Below are 19530 nucleotides of genomic sequence, written 5' to 3' on the forward strand. Positions count from 1 at the left end.
CCAGTGAGGTGTGTGTGACACACTGCATTCTTCCCTTTGTCCCAGCTATTATTAGATAGGTTCAGAAACTGCCGGTAAGCTGGGGCTGTGGGCACATGTCGGTTTATGCTGTGCTCTGAGTTCTGAAGTGTTGCAACCACTCAATATGGCTTGCTCTTCACTTGAGCAAATTGCCAACAGCTTGCCTGTGACTCCTTAAGAATAATGAGAATCAACCTCATTTTAGGAGAGGGGACAGATTGTGTCTGTATTTGGCAACCCGCATTCCTGTGCAGCTGGGATTGCTGAAGACACTGTGTGGAGGTGAGGGGCCATATCGACAGAGAAATGCCCATTTTGTCTCAGGAGCTGCTGAACGTTCTCAGCATTTGCTGGCAGTAACGCTTTCTCTAGCGTGGCCTCACTCTCCAGTCCACTGGACGTGACAGAAGTAATGCAAAATCGCCGCAGTCTATTTCTGTCCCTTGTCATTTTATGAGGGAGCTAAGTGCTAAATGCCTTCAGACACAGAGCATGCTAAGAACTTGTTTTGAAACAAGAGAAACTAAAAGATACATCAAAGAATGAAGGTTGTACTTTTTAAAAATACTCATTTAATTAATTTAATTTAATTAATACTATTTTTTTTGTCTTGCATGAAGCACTCAGAAATAGTTTGAGTATTGCGAACGCCACAGAAATTGTTGTATAACAAAGAAAACAAAAGCTCTTTCACCTTAACAACGGAGATTTTGTGAGGAAAAGTTAAGAATAGGTAGAAATGATTTGAAGATGGAAGAATCTTTCCTGAATACTATGTTTATTATTTTTCCCCCTTAAAATTCTACAGCACCTTCACATAACATGTAGGATTAAACTCAGTTTTCCTTGGCCATCTTTTCTGTCTGAGTTATAGACTCTATACTGTTGTTAAGCAATTTAAAAATCAACTTTTTTGTTTCTACCCCAGTATGTTTTGCTCCCCAAGAAGAAAGCCCATTTCTGTCTCTGTCAGTATGGACTTTCCTTATTTAGCAATCTGCCCCCTTAGTTATCTCTGTCTTGTCCACACTGTATCTGTTCACATATTCAAAATATGTTGCTTTTTAATCCTCTTGATCATGGGTATGTATTATTATTTACTTAAGGGGAGAGCCAGTTTTGCTTTGTTTATACTTTCTAATGTATTTACTAGAAAGTTTTTCATGTAATCTGTGTCTGAATAAATGTAGTTTATCTGACTGTTATTTATTCTAAAACATTCACGAGATTCAAATTGAGAGTACATTTCCAGGTGGTTGGGGACATTTGTATTTAGGATTACTGATTTTATAATTTAAATAAAGTCACAGTGTGAGCATTTATGAAATAAAGTAAATTCTGATTTTTTTAATCTGTCCCTTAAATCTTCAAAGACATGTTTTTTAAAATACTTTTCTTTTGTGTGTGTTTGAATGCCCATTAACAATTTTTATTGTATACTTTTTCTTTAATTCTGTTATACGTAATACATTGTGTTATATTAGTCTTAGGTGTACACTAGAGCAATTCAACAATTCTATACACAGTGCTCATCATGATAAGTATTCTCTGAATCCCCTTCACTTGTTTCACGCATCCCCCTACCCACCTCCCCGCTGGTAACCATCAGTTTGTTCTCTACACTTAGGAGCCTCTTTTTTGTTTGTGTTTATTGTTGGTTTGTCTCTTTTTTGATTTGTTCATTTGTCTTGTTTCTTATTTTGCACGTATGTGTGAAATCATACAGTATTTGTCTTTCTCTAACTGGCTTATTGTGTTTAGCATTATGCTCTCTAGTTCCATCCGTGTTGTTAGAAGTAACAACGCTTCATTCTTTTTAATGGCTGAGAAATACTCCATTGTGTAGATTTACCACCTCTTCTTCATCCATTCGTCTATTGATGGACACTTGGACTGTTTCTATAATTTGACTATTGTAAATAATCCTGCAGTAAACACAGGGGTACATATATCTTTTCAAATTAGTGTTTTTATATTCTTTCGATAAATACCCAGTAGTGGAATGAAAATGTTGCTTTTAAAGATTTTACACACCTCTGATGAGATGATCTTAAAAATACCTCAACCGTGGAAGTAACGGGACAGCTGATGGTGGTGTCGGAAATAATATTCTTGGGGTGTGATGACCATGTGATTTTGGAACTCTGCATGTATAGTCGGTTCTGGCAATAGTTTAGAATGGAGAGTAATGCTTTGGCTAACTAGAGTGACGGTAGAATCTAGTGGCGTTAACTTTCTGGGGATTTCATGTAACTTAGGCTCAGTAAAAATGTGAGGGAGAAATTGCTCTGATTTTTATCGACTAAAATTAAATTATAAGATTCCAAATCTAATACTAAAATCGTGAGCTCTCTCTTTAACGGTGAATGTGTCTAGACAGATAATGAGCTTGTTAAAAATCAGGATTATAATTCAAAGTGATAGCATCAGATTGGACAGATGTAAAAACTTGTACAGAAGCAGTGTTTGAGGAATTATTTCCAGAGGCCAGGTTGGAAAGTATGTTGTATAGACTACTTTGCTGAGGTGAAGTCAGAAAATACATTGTATTTGTATTATCTTGACTCAGGAATATGTCATAGCCAAAAGCAAACTTACTTTTGGGAACTCCATAATAATAATGTTGATCAAGAGCTATTATGAACTTAATTCTTAACCCTTATGATGACTTCCTATAGTGTAATTATAAGTATTTATAAATGAGGAAATGGAGGCTCATAGAAAAGTGAGTTGCTCATGTCATACAACTAGTAAGCATCAGAGTTAGGATTTGAACCTACTTCTCATTGACTCCAAAGGCCAATATCTTGAGATACTGGAAAGTTTTTCAGGAAATGGAAAATTAATCATGAACAGTTATCATCACATATACAGGAGGGATTCCTTGCCATTTCTAAGTGGTTCTCATGAGTTACTGCTGATAAGGTTGAAATACGTGTGCTCTTTCTAATCTCAGCTAACTTGGTTGACATGGTCTGACAAGCAGGGTGATTACTAAACTTGCAAAAATAAGAAAGGGCAAATATGAGACAGTTCAGGAACAAAGCTTAAGTTGAGGTAGCATTCCTCTTCTTGGAGGAGGTGTTCGAACCATGCTATTTTTAGTAGATTTTCTTTTTAAAAAAATATTTTATTTATTTGACAGAGAGAAAGAGAGCACAAGCAAGATAAGCAGCAGAGGGAGAAGCAGGCTCCCTGCTGAACAGGGAGCCCAATGTGTGGCTTGATCCCAGGACCCTGGGATCATGACCTGAGCTAAAGGTAGACACTTAACTGACCAAGCCACCCAGGTGCCCTTTAGTAGATTTTCTATGAGAAAGACAATGGCTGCTAATGAATGTTTTCCTGTGTATGAATAGCTTTAATATTGAGCATTTACTAAATGTCAGGTATTGCATTAAGGCTTCAAATATGTTTTCTCGTGTAATCTGTTTTTCCCTTCATTTAATCTTTGCAGGGACCCACCAATGTAGATACCATTAATGTTCCCATTTCACAGATTAGGAGCCTGAGGCAACAAGATTAAATGACTTTTCTGAGACTGCACATCTCATTGCTGGCTGAATCAGATTATGTGTAAATATCACAATGACATATTCCATATTTTTAACAAGTACCTCCTGCTTCTTGCACTTTAAGCATTCTCCATCATTTTACACATGATACTGTACATGGATTACTAGATGGCTTTGAAGTCCCAATCACGTTATCATTGCAAGAGTATATGGAAGGGTACAATAGAAAACATATGTGTTGTCACTAATTACAATTATTTTTGGTTTAGTTGGAAGGATAGATGAGTTCTGACAGCACAGATTCTCTGGGAATCACTTTCTTCAGGTGTAAACTGGAATAAATAATGATTCACCTGCACCCCAGGGCTGGGCTGAACAAGACGGCATCTTTGACTGAATATCTGGAGACCAGTACATTTCCAGTTGTGTTCTCTGTGGAACTGGGGATGCTGACATATGTATGAATGGGCATGACTAGGGCATCTCGGTGGCATCTCAGTTTGCTTATCATGCCTACCTAAGAAATAATTTTAGAAAGGTATAGGAAAAAAAGTTTTATCTAAGACATACTCTTTCAAGAATCAAGATTGACTGATGATTCTTTTCAGAAGCATGGAAGATTCTCAAGGTATAGTATGTCGATGGCTTTGCTAAATTAGACCTTTCATACACCCATAGGTCTGTGAATAATTATCATTGAGTCAGGTTCCTTTTTATTTTGTTCATTATTACAGGTTACTGTGGGCCTTATAGTTTCTGAAATATTGACAAGGCCATTCTGAATTATTATTTTGGAAACCATCAATATATGTGGCTCCTTTTGATTTAATACTCTTGACTTCAATATTAATTCCAGGCGTGTCAGGTGAGTGGTATTCTCTGAACATCTGTAAAGATAAGTTAATAATATTAATTAACATACTGGTGCCTTTTCTCTTCATCAATTCTTTTGCTAGAATGGTAATAATAGTGCTTTTAATAAAAAACACTACCTGAGATTTGCCTTTCTTTCTCATAGGATAGCTCTTGATGGTAAAATTGAGGTGGCCTCTGAACTCTGAAGTACCTCCAATTTACCAAAAATGGCTAATCTAACGTTGCAAAGCAGACTAAATCCTTTTAACACATTCCCGCTTTACGGCCAATGCAGGAAAACATTTCCAGCCTATTGTTCTTTTTTAAATGCTTGCAAAGAGACCACAGAGTGAGAGTGAAGAGACAGTACCAACTGTCTCTTCTAGCATGCCTGAGGGATGACTTGTTCTTTCATATTTGTGGATCCCTGTGTCAAGAGTGAAAATATCTAAAAATAGAGTGCATTTACCCAGAATCTCTGGGGTAAGGTGCAAAGAGCCTGTGCTGTGGGAGCCCTGATTAAAAATTAAGTGGTTGAAACCTGCAGAGCAGATGCTCTCAGCAGAACCATGGGCACTTTCTGGTTAACTGTGTGCCATCTTATTAGTTTCGATAAATTGGCAGTGGAAACTAATATCCTTTGATCTTTCAGTTGCTGTCCATAACTCATAGTGACCCATTTGCTGGTGAGTTGTTTCTTTACAGTCCAGTGATTATTGAACTTTCAAAGCATTGACTTAATCCACCAATGAGTGAGCTAGGCTGCTCAGCCCTCTAGTAAAAGTTCCCAGGAGTAGGAGGCAGATGCCACTCTCATTCATTTATCTTTGCCCCTGAAATGTGGCACGGGGTATGAAATAGAGTTTAGGAGTGACGTACACATGATTTAAAATTTACTGATGGAGGGAGTCCATGAGGATGAGAAGGGGCAATTCAGAGGGGTTGGATATACCCCCTATTCTTCCAATTGGGTCCTATGCTCTTAGATATTGCTCCAATTCTCCACTTCTTCATGGAAGTACAATCTTAAAACTTAAAAATGGAATGCCGCAGCGTCCTTCATTTCTAGATGTCCTATTACCAGTCCAGCTCCCTGCCGTTCTATCACCATATATTCAAAGCTCTTTCAACTCTCCCCATAGCCTATGTCTTTCCTTTATCAAACACTTCAAAAGCTCTTCTCTTTAAGTACAACTTCAGCTATTTTGAAACATCATTAGAAATAATCTAACTAAATGAGCTGGTGTGAGCCTGTAGCTGATGTTTGACCAAAAAAAAAAAAAAAAAAAAAAAAGATAAATTGTGCTCTGAAATTGTCATTGTTGATTTTCAACTGGAGTGGTATTTTTAAAAAGAGGATGTTTCGTTTTTAAGTGAGAAAAGCCTACTTTTTTTGTTGTTTAAAATGTATGTTACTGTCATATTCTCTATACATACATTTTTAGCTTTGAAATCTCATTTATCTAAATATTTGAAAACACTGCAAGATGCTAGATTGAGAAGGCCCCAGGGACCCAGGTCACTTCTGCACAATCTTTGCTTATTTGAGCCAAGCCAGATCCAGACCATTGCCTTCCTGGTGATACTTCCTCCCCTGCTTCTAGAGATGCTAGTCCTTATTGGCCAGGGAAGGGGACCTGACTTAAGCACATCAGAAGAGTGTGCTTTTATCTGCAGTGAACTTTGAAACTTAAAAAGCAAAGTTTTTTCCTTCAGTACTGTGGTGGTTTTATCATTTGCATAGAATTATGAAAAATGAAAAATAATTTGTAAGTTAAACACAGATACCCTGTGAACAACTCTGAAAGTTGAGCCTAATTTTCCAAAGAATCACTGTGTCTTGTGGTAAAGTTAGTATCTACAGAAAAAGTAGGTTTTCAGAAAGTCGGGTCAGAGTGTAGAATTACTGGAAGAAACCTTGAAATTTTATCGGAAGAGGATTTTCAGCAATGAAATTCTAGGAAAGGTTATATCACTGGACTTTTTGATAGTTATTTTAAATTTCTCTTATATTATCTGGCATCATAAATGCTTTTGATAGCAGATTGAATTCAAGCTATAATTTTCTGTCTTGGTAGTCTTAAATATCATCATTTCGGATCTAGTTCAATTTTCTCAAATACCAAAACATGTAATTTCTGCTTTATTTATAAGTAGGGGAAGAACCAGGGTGATGAATGCATTTTGATTTCTGCTTTCTTATTCCATTTTGTAGTCCAAATGAAGGTGTTTTGTTTTTTTTTTTCCCCAGAAAAAAGCATACCTACTGTATCTTTGTAAAGTGCCTTTTCAGAAAATAAGTTTTGAATATTCATTTTAATACTGTTACGTGTGACCCTATGTGGGCTCTGTGTTGTTAAATCATAAGTGTATGGGTATAGCTTATACTCTTGAAACTGGGCAGTAATTTTAGCAACATTTTAATGTCATATCCTTGCCTTAGCATATTGTGTGCAAGCTATATTTTAGGATCCTTTTTAATGTTAGATATGTTGAAAAATCATTTTGAGATTACTTGCCCTCTTGGACTGACTATATTTTATAGATGTTTAAGCTTTACTTTTGATGGACACATTGCATTGAAAGACAAAAAATTAATTTCTGTCGTGCCATGGTGACCTGGTGTTAAGACCGTGCCCAGCTAGTTACTTTGTACTTTGTCCTATATGTTTACTAGAACACGTCTAGCCCTGTGTGGGTATGAGGGGGAAATGTGGCCAGAAGTTGCAGAAGTTTCATTCACATGCCATTAAGCTGTGGTCAGCTTCTCCCTAAAGGGTTGTAACCCCCTTAGACAACTTCCTGTTTGGGAAGTTGCAAAGCAGAGAAACTTCTAAGGAAGGGTTCTGGCTGCAGGGTTGGATTTAGGAGTTTCTTGCTCAGAGGAGCCTCCTTGCAACACAGCTGGCCATGAGTGGCCCTTTCCTGTATGTGGCTCAGGCTCAGCCCACCCATCAGAGACTTCAGAAAGAGGCAGAAGCTCACTGGTGGCCTTTGGAGCCGCATGCTCATTCTTGGGTGAGGCTTCTTGATAGTGAATGCCAGCTCTTCTTTGATCAGGTATGGTGCCATTGTTTTGAGGGTGATTAGAGACATAAGTGGTAATGCAGATGTATCAGGCTGTGGAACAAGTAAATGTCGATTTTGGAGGTGCTTAATTTAAAATGATCTGTAAGTTTCTTGTTGGAATCAGATAGCAGGCAGGCACAATGTTTTTGACAGAGGATTAGGGATGAGACATTAAAGACAAATAAAAAAGAAAGAAGAATCATGAAAGAATTGTGAGTATCCAGCGTCTCCTCATATTTCCGTTGCTACCACTAGAGTCTAAGATACCATGGTCTCCCAACTGGGAGAATGCAGTAGCCTCCCAACTAAGCTTCTTATGTCCATCCTGCTCCTTGGAGACTGGCCTCCATACCACTGAAAATACAGGTCAGGTTTTGCCATTCCTCTGTCCAAGGTTTCCAAGGGCTTCCCATCTCACAAAGAGTGAGACAGTTTTTACTGCGGCTGCCATGGCATTCTTGGGCCTGCCCCTCGCCCCTGTCTGTCCTCATCTTGCACCACATTTACTCACTCCACTCAGGACCCTCTGATCTCCTTGCTGTCCCTTGAATATGCCATACCCACTCCTTCCTCAGAACTTTTCCACAGTACATATCCCTGTTAGTAGAACATTCTTCCTCCAGATAACCTTACTACTTACTTCTTCAGGCATTCCCATCTCTCTTGAAATAGCACTTTCTAAGAAAGTCTTTTGTGGCTGTGCACCCTAAAGTAGCACACCCACACCACCCCATCACCCTTTATCCATTTAACCTGCCTTCTTTGTAGCACTTATCACCAGCTGTCATGTTCTATTAGATGGAATTATGTGAAATTGCCTTTTTGTGGGTCAAAATGGATTTATTTTTATTCTAACCTAAAATATATGTATTAATTTGTTATTTTTATTATTTTCCCTGCTCTAAGAGTTAAACTCTGTGGGTCCAGGGTTTAGTTTTGTTTTGGGCAACATCCCCAGTGTCTAGAATACAGCATGTGCTTAGAAAAGCTGTTTTGAATGAATAGAAAAAAGGAAGAAAAGCCAGTGAAATTTGTTGATAGTAAGCAGAGAAAATTTATATGGAAAGTGATATGTGCTTAAAGATTCTAGCAAAATTGATTGGAAGAGCTTGTGAGAGTCCAGAAAATGGAAAGACTGTTGGATCTATGTGAAGTACTGTGTAAAGTTTCTATGTAATTGGGGGTACCTGGGTGGCTCAGTGGTTAAGCCTCTGCCTTCAGCTCAGGTCATGATCTCAGGGTCCTGGGATCGAGTCCCACATTGGGCTCTCTGCTCTGCAGGGAGCCTGCTTCCTCCTCTCTCTCTTTCTCTCTCTGCTTGCCTCTCTGCCCACTTGTGATCTCTCTCTGTTAAATAAATAAAATCTTAAAAAAAAAAAAAGTTTCTATGTAATTGGAGCTTTGGGCTATGTATGGACCTTAATTATATATGGTTTACTGATATGGGAACTAAAAAGGATTTGTCTTGTCAGTTGTGCTCTAAGTTGATTTTCACTAGAGAAAGGATCTTATTTTTTACTTTAGTTCTAGAAGCATGGCTGATAATCTTAATATCATGCATTGTACAAATGCTTAGAAATACTAGGTAAGGGCGCCTGGGTGGCTCAGTGGGTTAAGCCTCTGCCTTCGGCTCAGGTCATGATCCCAGAGTCCTGGGATCGAGTCCCGCATCGGGCTCTCTGCTTGGCAGAGAGCCTGCTTCCTCCTCTCTCTCTCTCTCTGCCTACTTGTGATCTCTCTCTTTCAAATAAATAAGTAAAATCTTAAAAAAAAAAGAAATACTAGGTAAAATAAACAATCTCTTTCACATATGTTTGATCTTTTTTTTTTTTTAAGATTTTATTTATTTATTTGACAGAGATCACAAGTAGGCAGAGGCAGGCAGAGAGAGAGAGAGAGGGAAGCAGGCTCCCCGCTGAGCAGAGAGCCTGATGCAGGGCTCGATCCCAGGACCCTGAGATCATGACCTGAGCTGAAGGCAGAGGCTTTAACCCACTGAGCTACCTAGGTGCCCCCACATATGTTTGATCTTGAAATAAGGGCATCACCATGGGTCAGAAATAAAGATGAAATTAAAAACCTAAAGGTTAAACATGTGAACTGATGCCATGGCTGCCCTTGGGAGTATGTAACTAGTCTATCTAAATCAAGGGCTTGAGTTTTAACAACCATTTGGAGATATGAAATGAAAACTGAGACTCCATGGCTTATAACAGAAATCTTTGGCACAAAGTTAGGACTTTTTAATAGAAAGCTCTAGGAAAAAGATCCACCATCCACACAGGAGGGGTAAGAAAGCTGTGTCTTAGAAATAAATGTTTCCTTCAAAGCCACACCACTGTGGATTTGCACCTCATTTGGATTTGGAATTTAAATCTGTATTATTTGTATAGTGTGGAAAAGAATCACAACTTGAGAAATAAACCAAAAGAAATTAACCCAGGCCACTGATAGATCTGAGATATCTGGTAGAGTCAGTTACAAACTTCTTGGGAAGGAGATTGTCATTAAATCAAGCTTTACAGGTTTCCTATGGATAACTACTTTCTAAAGATGAACTCATAATTTATAAAGTATAAGAAAAAATTCTGCATGAATAAGAGTTATAAAATACAATAAAGAGGGGCACCTGGTTGGCTCAGAGGGTTAAAGCCTCTGCCTTCGGTTCAGGTCATGATCTCAGGGTCCTGGGATCCAGCCCCACATTGGGCTCTCTGCTCAAGCGGGGAGCCTACTTCCTCCTCTCTCTCTGCCTGCCTCTCTGCATACTTGTGATCTCTATCTATCAAATAAATAAATAAATAAAAATCTTTATTAAAAAAAATACAACAAAGAGCAGGATTAGAATTTAATATTTTCACATGATGGAATTGTCACATAGAGTATAAAATAAGAATATTGAAAATGATTAAGACATGAAAACCAAATTATAAATGTAAGAAAATGTTGGTTTGCATAAAGACCCAAATAGAAATTCTGGAAGTGAAAAATACAGTAATTGAAATAAAAATGTTATCAAATGGGTTAAACAACAAGTTAGAAACAGCGGAAGAGAGAATTAGTCAACTGCAATGTAATTTGAAGATATCAATCAGAATTTGCTGAAGAGAAACAAAATGTGAAAGAGAAGTTAAGATACATGTTAAAGAGAATAAGAAGATTAAGTGAGTATTTAGTAGGCATTCTAGAAGGCGAGAACAGGGACAACTGAAAAGAGATAATATCTGAAATTGAGAATTTAAGCAAAAACCCAGAAAGATCCCATATAGACTTTCAAATTAATAAACATAATTCTAAACAAATCATTAATCAAAGCAAAAAACATAAAGGAAATTAAAAAATATTTAAAACTGAATGGTAATATTATCTAAAATAATCATAACAAAACTTATAGGAAGCAAAAAAATGGTAGTTAAGGCTGAAACAAAAGGTTTCATCTGTAAATGCCTGTATTAGAGAACAAAACAAGGTTAAAAATTAATAATTTCAGCATCCAAGTCAAGATTTAAAAAGCAAACAAAGTATAATAAAAGAAATAATAAGAAGTAGATATTAATAAAAATATAGAACAAAATCAAAAGCTGGTGCTCCAAGAGACTAGTAAATAGGGTAATGTAGGCTTGAGGAAGAAAAAACTCAGTATTTTAAAATAATGGAAATTTATAGCTACTAGTCCTATATTAGAAATGACTCATTTACATCTGAAACCGAAGGAGAATGGCCTCTACCTCTCTTTATATTTAACTTGTCCTAGCCAGCATGGTGAGTAAAAAAATAACTGGTAAGAAGAAGTGAAATTGTCATTAACTGAGATAGGACTGTCAAAATAGGAAAGAGTCTTTACCAAAAACCTGGTGGATATTATGCAAAAGTTCAGAGAGATTGCTGGGTATAAAATAAAGTTTGTCTATACAATCAATAAACAATCTGTTCTGTTTAGAAGCTGATACCATGAAGCTATCCACAAAAAGTAGAAACATGTAGGAATAAATCTAACAAAAGGAGTCATTTACAGATAAAATTACAAAGTTTTTATTTAAGATTCAAAAAAGAACCAAGTAAATTGAGAGATAGACCATGCTTACAGTAGAATTACTTAATATAGTAAAGATTTACTTCTTCCCATATTAGTTTATAAATTCTAATAAAAACTCTCACAGAGGTGGTTTTGTTTGTTTGGGGAAATTTGACAAGTTGATTTTAAAGTCTATATGAAGCCCTGAAGGTCAGTAGTAATCAATACAATGTTAAAGAAGTTAGGGACGTTAGCCATACCACATACCAAGAATTACCAAAATGGTATGGTAAATCAGACTTTGGGATGTTGGAGTAGCAATAAATAAATATGCCAAGTTCAGAAATAAGCCCAAGTATGACTGAGCATATATTACAAAATAGTGTAGAAAGGATCCAATAAATGGAGAAGTAATTATTTGTGTGGGGGGCATGAACATAAGAAAATCCCTTCCTCACACCAAATACAGATTAAATCCCAGATGAAGTATAGCTTTAAAAGTGAAGGGAAAATAAAGAATTTATATTTTTAGAAGAAAAAGTATGAGAATATCTTTCTGACCACTGGACAGGAAAGGATTTCTTAAACAAGACATTAAAACACAAACTATAAAGTAAAATAATGATTGTGCTAAAACAAAAATTCTGTAAAAACAATTCCATTTCATACTCATCAGTTTGGTAAAAACTAAAGTCTGAAAATACCAAGTATTTCCTATGATGCGGAAGAATAAATTGTTACAACCAACTGGGGAAGGAATTTGACATATTTTAGTGAAGTTAAAAATGTACATATGCTAAGGGAGGCATATATCTAGGCATATATCATGGAAACATATGTGTTCACCAGATGATACGCACTTAAGTGTTTATTTTGGCCTAGTTTCATAATGGTCTAGTACTGGAAAACATTCTGTATGTCCATCAATAGAAGAAAGTAAAAATAAAAGGTGGCATATTTATATAGTGGATCAGTGTCCAAAAACTGGTGTCCAGCACTTACACTGTCCAGCAGACTTAACTCATAGCTCTATGAGATGTATTAACATGAATAGTTCTCAACAATGTAAAGTCAAGCAAAGACAAAAGCAGAAACAAGGTCCACAAAGATTAATGGTATATTGTTTACATAAAATTTTAGAACATGCAGAACAATATTTTTTATTTTCAAAGAATGTATTAATGGGTATTAAAATAATTAAAAGATAATGGAAATTCTGAACAATAATTGTAGGATACTTCTGTGAAGGGAGGTAGGGAAGAAAGGACATGTGATCAGGGAGGGACGGATACATGGAAGCTTCAAATCTGCATGAAATTATTTTTCAGCTCTTTAGCTATTAATACAGATTCACAAGAAGGCACTATGATAATACAGACATGTCCTGTTTACCCTTCATTCAATTTCTCCTGATGACTATACCTTACATACTGTAGTACAATAGCAAAACCAGGAGTTTGAGCTTGGTGACATCCATCTTTATTTTATCATACATGTGGATTTGTGTAACCACCACATCAGTCAAGATCCAGAAGCTCTGTCACTATGAAATATCCCCAGTACTATGTTTTTGTAGTCACATCCACTCCCTTTCCCTTATGGTCCCTCACTTCTAATTTGGCAACCACCTAATTTGTTTTCCATTTCTATAAAATTTTGTTGTTTCGAGTATGTGGCTCTACTGTTTTATATTTCCCCAACAATGTATGAAAGATACAGTTTTTCTGCATCTTTCCAAGTATTTGGTATTGTCACTATTTTTAAGGTTAGCTATTCTAATGAGTGAGTAGTGATAGCTCATCATATTTTTACTTTGCATTTCTCTAAATGATAGAGTATTAGTTTTCTGTTGCTGCTATAACAAATGACCACAAACTTGGTGGCTTAAAGGAATACAAATATATTATCTTAGAGTTCCATAGATCCAAGTCTAACACAGGTCTCACAGGGCTGGATACAGGTGTTGACAGTGCCTGTTCCTTCTGGAACAGGTGCTAGAGGAAAATCTGCTTCCTTGCCTTTTCTACCTTCCATATTTCTTGGCTCCTGGCCACAGTCCTATATGTTCAGATCCAGCAACAGTGGAGTGAGCCCTCCTCATATCACATCATTCAGAACTCTTCTGCCTTGGGCTTCTACTTTAAGAACTCTTGAGATTGCATTGAACCCACCCAGATAATTCAGGATAATTGCTCTATTTTAAGATTAGCTAAAGAGCAAGCTTAATTCCATCTGTGACCCTAATTCTCCTTTCCCATGTAATGTAACATATTCAGTTTCTGGAAATCAGATGTGGACATCTTTGGAGGAGAAGGCATCAATCTGCCTCCCACGGTTAGTGATGTTGAACATCCTTTCATGTGCTTATTTGCCATCCATATATCCTCTTCAGTGAAGTATCTATGTCTTTGACCATTCCCTAATTGGATAGTTTGTTTTAGTTCTATGGAGTTTTGAGAGGGTTTTTGTATTTTTGGGACTGTAGTTGTGAATCTTATAAATATTTAATTTACAAATATTCCTCTCCATCTGTAGCTTATATTTTCATCCCCTTAATAGGTTCATTCACTGAACAAAAGTTTTTAGTTTTGATGAATTGTAACTTATTGATATATTTCTTTTTATGGATAACACTTTCGGTGTCATTCTCTATTTTAGTAAGACTTAAGTCCTGAAGATGTTCTCTTGTCTTTTAAAAGTTTTATGGCTGTACACTTTTAGTGTAGGCCTAAAATTTACTTTGAGTTAATTTTTTAGTAAGTGGTAAGGTTTGGATCAAGATTCTTTCTTTCTTTTTTTTTTTTTTTTTCTTCTTTTTCACTAATGGACATCTGTAGGAATGTTCTAGCACCACATATTGAAAAGACAGTATTTCTTCCATTGAGTTGCTTTTCAATCATTGGTAAAAATATATTGGTCATATTTGTGTGGCGATGTATTGATTAATTCCTTAAAAGGGGGGAAAATAATGAACAGTTAAGTTTTAGTAAGACTAAGGGCACAGTAATATTTTTTTATTTTTCTATTGCATTGAAATAGTTGATAATAACAGCATATAAAGGGGGCATTTGCATCCTCCAGGTCTGAAAATATTGGGAGTGTTGGAGATGATACAGTGATAAAAGAATCACACTGGATTGGAGATTAATAGTTATATGACTTTGATCAAAGCCACATCCTTCTCTGGGCTTCAGTTTTGCTTTCTGTGAACCAAGAGTGCTGTTCTAGATGACCTCCCAGAGCTCTTTATAATCCTGATGCTCAAAAAGTATGTGACGGCTACTTATAATTGAGTTTAGAATAAGAGATGAGCAAAGCCACCCAGGCTGTCATTCTAGCTTATATTCTAAAGAAGAGAGGCTGTTTATATCCCCAAGTATAATTACCTAGAGGTTCATGGGGAACAAAAAGCCCTTTATTTCAAAGACCTTTGGGGAGGTTCTGTATACTTATAACCATAGTAGTATAAAAGGTGTCATGATATAAAATGCAGAATTTGCATTTTAAGAAGATCCCAGGCTAAATGCAATGCAGTATCCTGAAACAGAAAAAGGACATTAGGGGAGAAATTGATGAAATCCTAGGAAAATCTGTAGTTTAGTTAATAACATTATTTGATGTGAATCTCTCAAATTTGACAACATACCATGGTTTGTAAGACATTAATATTAGTGGAAGATGGGTGAAGAGGGTATGAGAATCCTCCATACTGTCATTGCAATTGTGCTTTAAATTTTGATTATTCAAAAATAAAATCTTATTAAAAAATATCCCAGATGGTCAGATAATTTATTTGTACATTAGATTCTGCACAGTACTCCTAGGGTACTCTTCGAAAATATAATTTCTCTGGCCTTACCCCAGATTTCATAAATCAAAATTTCTGAGTTGGAGATTGGATTCTGAACTTTAAAAAAATCTCTCCTGGTGATTGTCTTGCACACTCAAATATGAGAATCTTAATTTAGAGCTTTCTTTAGGGAGTCCTCTTATTTTGAACAACGCACTATAACCTGTTTAGGCTTTGGTCCTTTAGTCTGTAGACTGATACAGGGGTACTATCAAATTTTCACCAGTCTGTAGCTCAATGAGAAGAAAAAAAACCAACTAAATAACTGATAATCAGCTTCTGAAATGGCAGCAGGAGTTGCTCTGTGGACTGGCTCCTCAGTGAAACGACAGTAACTGATGAAACTTATCCTAAAAACCTAACCCTTTAAGTCTGGAAATTGTCCTAAGGGTATATAGCAAATGGAGAAACACATATTTAAGAAAGTCGACTAAACTGAGGTTACCAGAGTCAGAGTTTGTGGCACTTATGCTGTGATGCACTCCCTTTATTCTGCCCCAACTGTTCATCATAACAGATCTTGCATTCCAGATAGTTGCATTCAAAACATGGGGTTACCTCTCTCCCAAGCTTCCAGTGTAGGCTACAGTATCTCCCCAGGAGGGACAGTCTGCCAGCATTTCTAATCCCTCTCCCCAGCTCTATGTTGTAGAACTCCGTTTGAGGCAAGAGGACTTAGAAGTCTGGAGCTCCCCTCCCCATCTCGTAGGGTAAAAGCATGGCAGACTAAGGATAATGGACTCAAGTCACCACTCCAGTTCTTAGCACAAAGAGGTTCCACACCAGCAGAGGCAAGCCTGGAAGACCAGAGGCTTTTGTCTCCACTGCAGTTTGCAATCTCTCCCCGCACTTTTCAGAGGGCATAGCTTTGGGCGTACTTACAATCACCTTGAGATGACACTTTCAGCGTGACTCCCCTTGAATACCTCTTTCCCTGTTCTGTTAGTAAAATACTTGGCTCTGGGCTTCAGCTAATTGCTGGCTGTCCACTCTATTGTTTTCAACAATGCCTTGCGGGATAAATTGTTCCGCATTCCAATTAAACTTGGGCCCCTTCTAGCAATAGTATTTGAGACTACTACGTTTCAAGGCTTGTTACAAGGCCAGAAGGACTCTTCTCTTTTTTTTTTTATAATTTTAAAATTTTTTATAAACATATAATGTATTATTAGCCCCTGTGAATTGCCAGGTTTACACACCTCACAGCACTCACCATAGCACATACCATCCCCAATGTCCATAACCCCACCACCCTCACCCTACCTCCCTCCCCCCAACCCCCTCAGATTGTTTTGTGACATTAAGAGTATCTTATGGTTTGTCTCCCTCCCAATCCCATCCTGTTTCATTTATTCTTTTCCTACCCCCTATACCCTCCATGTTGCATCTCCACTTCCTCATATCAGGGAGATCATATGATAGTTGTCTTTCAACGATTGGCCTATTTCGCTAAGCATAATACCCTCTAGTTCCATCCACGTCATTGCTTTTGTTCCTGGTGAGCACCCTGCTTATGAAAGCACGGCTACTCTGAGAGAAGAAGATGTGGTACATATATACAATGGAATACTATGCAGCCATCAAAAGAAATGAAATCCTGCCATTTGCGACATTGTTAAAATTTACCTTTGTTAAAAAAAAATAATTATAGTTAGTGGCAATTATTTTTATGGCCTTTTATTTGCAAAATAAAATGTTGGTACTCTTATATTGATCTGAAAGTTTGGTTACTGTAAAAATTTTGTTGTTTCATAAAATCCTAAATTTGGGTTTAAAAATTAAATCTCTTTTCAGTGGTGCTTGGAACCTGACAGCTTTAAGAAAAATAATAACCATTAAAGTTTTAACATCAGGAGGGTATTACAGATCTTCAAGTGCCTTCCAAGGGGTGCCTGGGTGGCTCAGTGGGTTAAAGCCTCTGCCTTCAGCTCAGGTCATGATCCCAGAGCCTGGGATTGAGCCCCGCATCAGGCTCTCTGCTCAGCAGGGAGCCTGCTTCCTCCTCTCTTTCTGCCTGCTTCTCTGTGATCTCCATCTGTCAAATAAATAAATAAAATCTTTAAAAAAAAAGTGCCTTCCAAAATAGTTATTACATGGTAGATTTAAAGAAAGTATATTGCAGTGGATGACACAAGGGGATCACAAGGGTGTGACTTACTTTTGTAATGTATGTGTGCATGTGCGTGGGGTGGTTGTGCACGTACCTGTGTGTGTGTGTGCGCGCACACCTGTGTGTGTGCCTGGCCATGGCCACCTCCTTCTGTTCTCCTTTGACTATATAGCTACCTCTAATATGTCTGAGTTCACTTGTTCCTTGCTAATCTTCTACCCATGAGATTTTTGCTTTGACATATGGGTTCTGGTCTTTTAGTTGAGTTTCAGAAATCCTCTCCTCCAAGTATTAAAGGATAACTGAAATTATTCAATACCCCCCTCCTTCAATTTTCAGTAATGTTTTCATTGGTGGTATGTCTGTTGTTGGATTTGCTTCTGTACACTATTTTGATTTCCAAGTTTTCAGTACATTTTCATGTTTCTTCTTCTCAGAGTCTGAAGACCTTTTAAATAGTTTCATTGTTCTCTTTTACCCTCTGCACTGGCATTTTTATTTCTTGGAGAGAAACTTGAATATACACTAGTTCCATAGAGCAAGTTTCAGTTTGCCATTTCTATTGCATAGGTAAGTCTAAGTCTTCTTTGTGTGTTGTGAACAGTTAGCTCCTCCCTGACTGGCAGGACAGTGCTTGGTAATAATTATGCTTCCTGGACCTTTGTGAAATAACTTGCTTTACCCAATTCAGTTCATGGTGGTTGAGAAACCTCTATAGTCTTTTTTGTTGGAAATGTGTTTTTGAAAGGATGCAGTGCCCAATGGTGGTGCCCAGCACAGGCTCTGAGACACCATTCTGTCTCTGTTGGTGTTTATAAAGCACACCTTTGATGTGGCTTCACAAGTTTGAATTTACCCACTTGAGATGAAGGAATAAAACTAGTATTTTGGCCCACCATGCTCAACTATGGCAAAATATCAATGCTAGAAAAATTATTGCTGATCCTCTTAGTAATCCAAGGAGAATTGACTGCAGATTTAAAGGATTTAAAGTTGCAAGAAAGTAGGATTATTTGTTGACTCAAAAGCCTTTCCACAACCTGCTTGAATCCCTGTCATCAACTAAATTACTGTCTTCTGAGAACAGAACCATAATGATGACCAGATTGCTTAGTATCTTCTGCTGTTTTAAAGTATTTCCTACTGTATTTCATTGTGTCTTAGTGTTACTAAACTCTTTATCATAATTGCTTAAAACTGCTTTAATTTTTAAAGCACTTTAAATTTACATATCCTACTGAGCCACTCAGTGCATGAATCCCTAAAATGTCAAAGTGGTTCTTTTTTGCAGATAACATAGTTAGAAACAGTTGGTTATAGATCTTATTTGTGAGAAACCTGCTTTGAACAGGGCTCACAAGAGAATGATTAGAGGAAATTTATTAAACAATTAATTGACTAAGGGAATTCCTATTCCCCCACACTATGTCAGCTAACAGTGGGCTCCAACCTTTGCTGTCTGCATTGGTCATTTTTGACACATAATTGCTTAAACTATTATGCAATTCTTTCAATTATTAATATTGCCTTTCTGTAGCTGAACTGTGACCTTGTTTTATGCTGGCTGTCACAATGCCAAGGTCAGAGCTGGCAATATTATAAAAGCTGAAGACAGAAGGATTTAGGGTCATCATTCTGAGAGGTTACTGCTGGACTCCTAGCAGAGAATGGCTTGATAGGGTTATTATGGTCTCATTTGCATAGTTTACTGTGACCTTTTTGGGTATGTGTTTTTCCATACAATGTTTGGTTACTTTGTCTCTTTGACAGGTTATGGTGTATTGCTTCAGGTTGGGTTTTGTTGGTTTTAAGTGATGATAATCTAACTTAAATGGATTTGATCCTTGAAAAACCCAGGGGGTAGGTCAGAATTTAAGAGAGATCAATGGGACTGTGTCTCTGTCACACAGCTCATTTTTCCTTTGTACTAGCAACAAGCAAGCTGACTCCAGGCACGTGAGCTTGTTACCAACTTACTTTGAATTTTATGAGGTTTACATACTATTGCTTCAAAATCCTCAATAAAATGACAGCTTCTCTAATAGTTTTTCTTTTTAATATTGATTTATTTATTTTAGAGAGGGCGAGTGTGCAT

At 37.1% G+C, this 19530-nt stretch overlaps 1 protein-coding gene across 2 annotated transcripts in view; it reads left to right on the forward strand.

Moving 5' to 3' along the window:
- Window positions 1-19530, forward strand: part of PDE4D (phosphodiesterase 4D) — a 1277424-nt gene that overhangs the window by 75162 nt on the left and 1182732 nt on the right. The window contains exon 1 of one of the 2 annotated variants that reach the window (XM_032850078.1): window positions 7435-7451. The exons of the other annotated variant lie outside the window; for it this stretch is intronic. The gene's annotated coding sequence lies outside the window, so the exon portion shown is untranslated. Of the gene's footprint in view, window positions 1-7434; window positions 7452-19530 lie in introns of those variants that run through there. 2 annotated transcript variants of the gene reach the window in all.

This window comes from Lontra canadensis, unplaced genomic scaffold (assembly GCF_010015895.1).
Source record: "Lontra canadensis isolate GAN:19392208 unplaced genomic scaffold, GSC_riverotter_1.0 scaffold4, whole genome shotgun sequence".
NCBI classification, from domain to species: Eukaryota; Metazoa; Chordata; class Mammalia; order Carnivora; family Mustelidae; genus Lontra; species Lontra canadensis.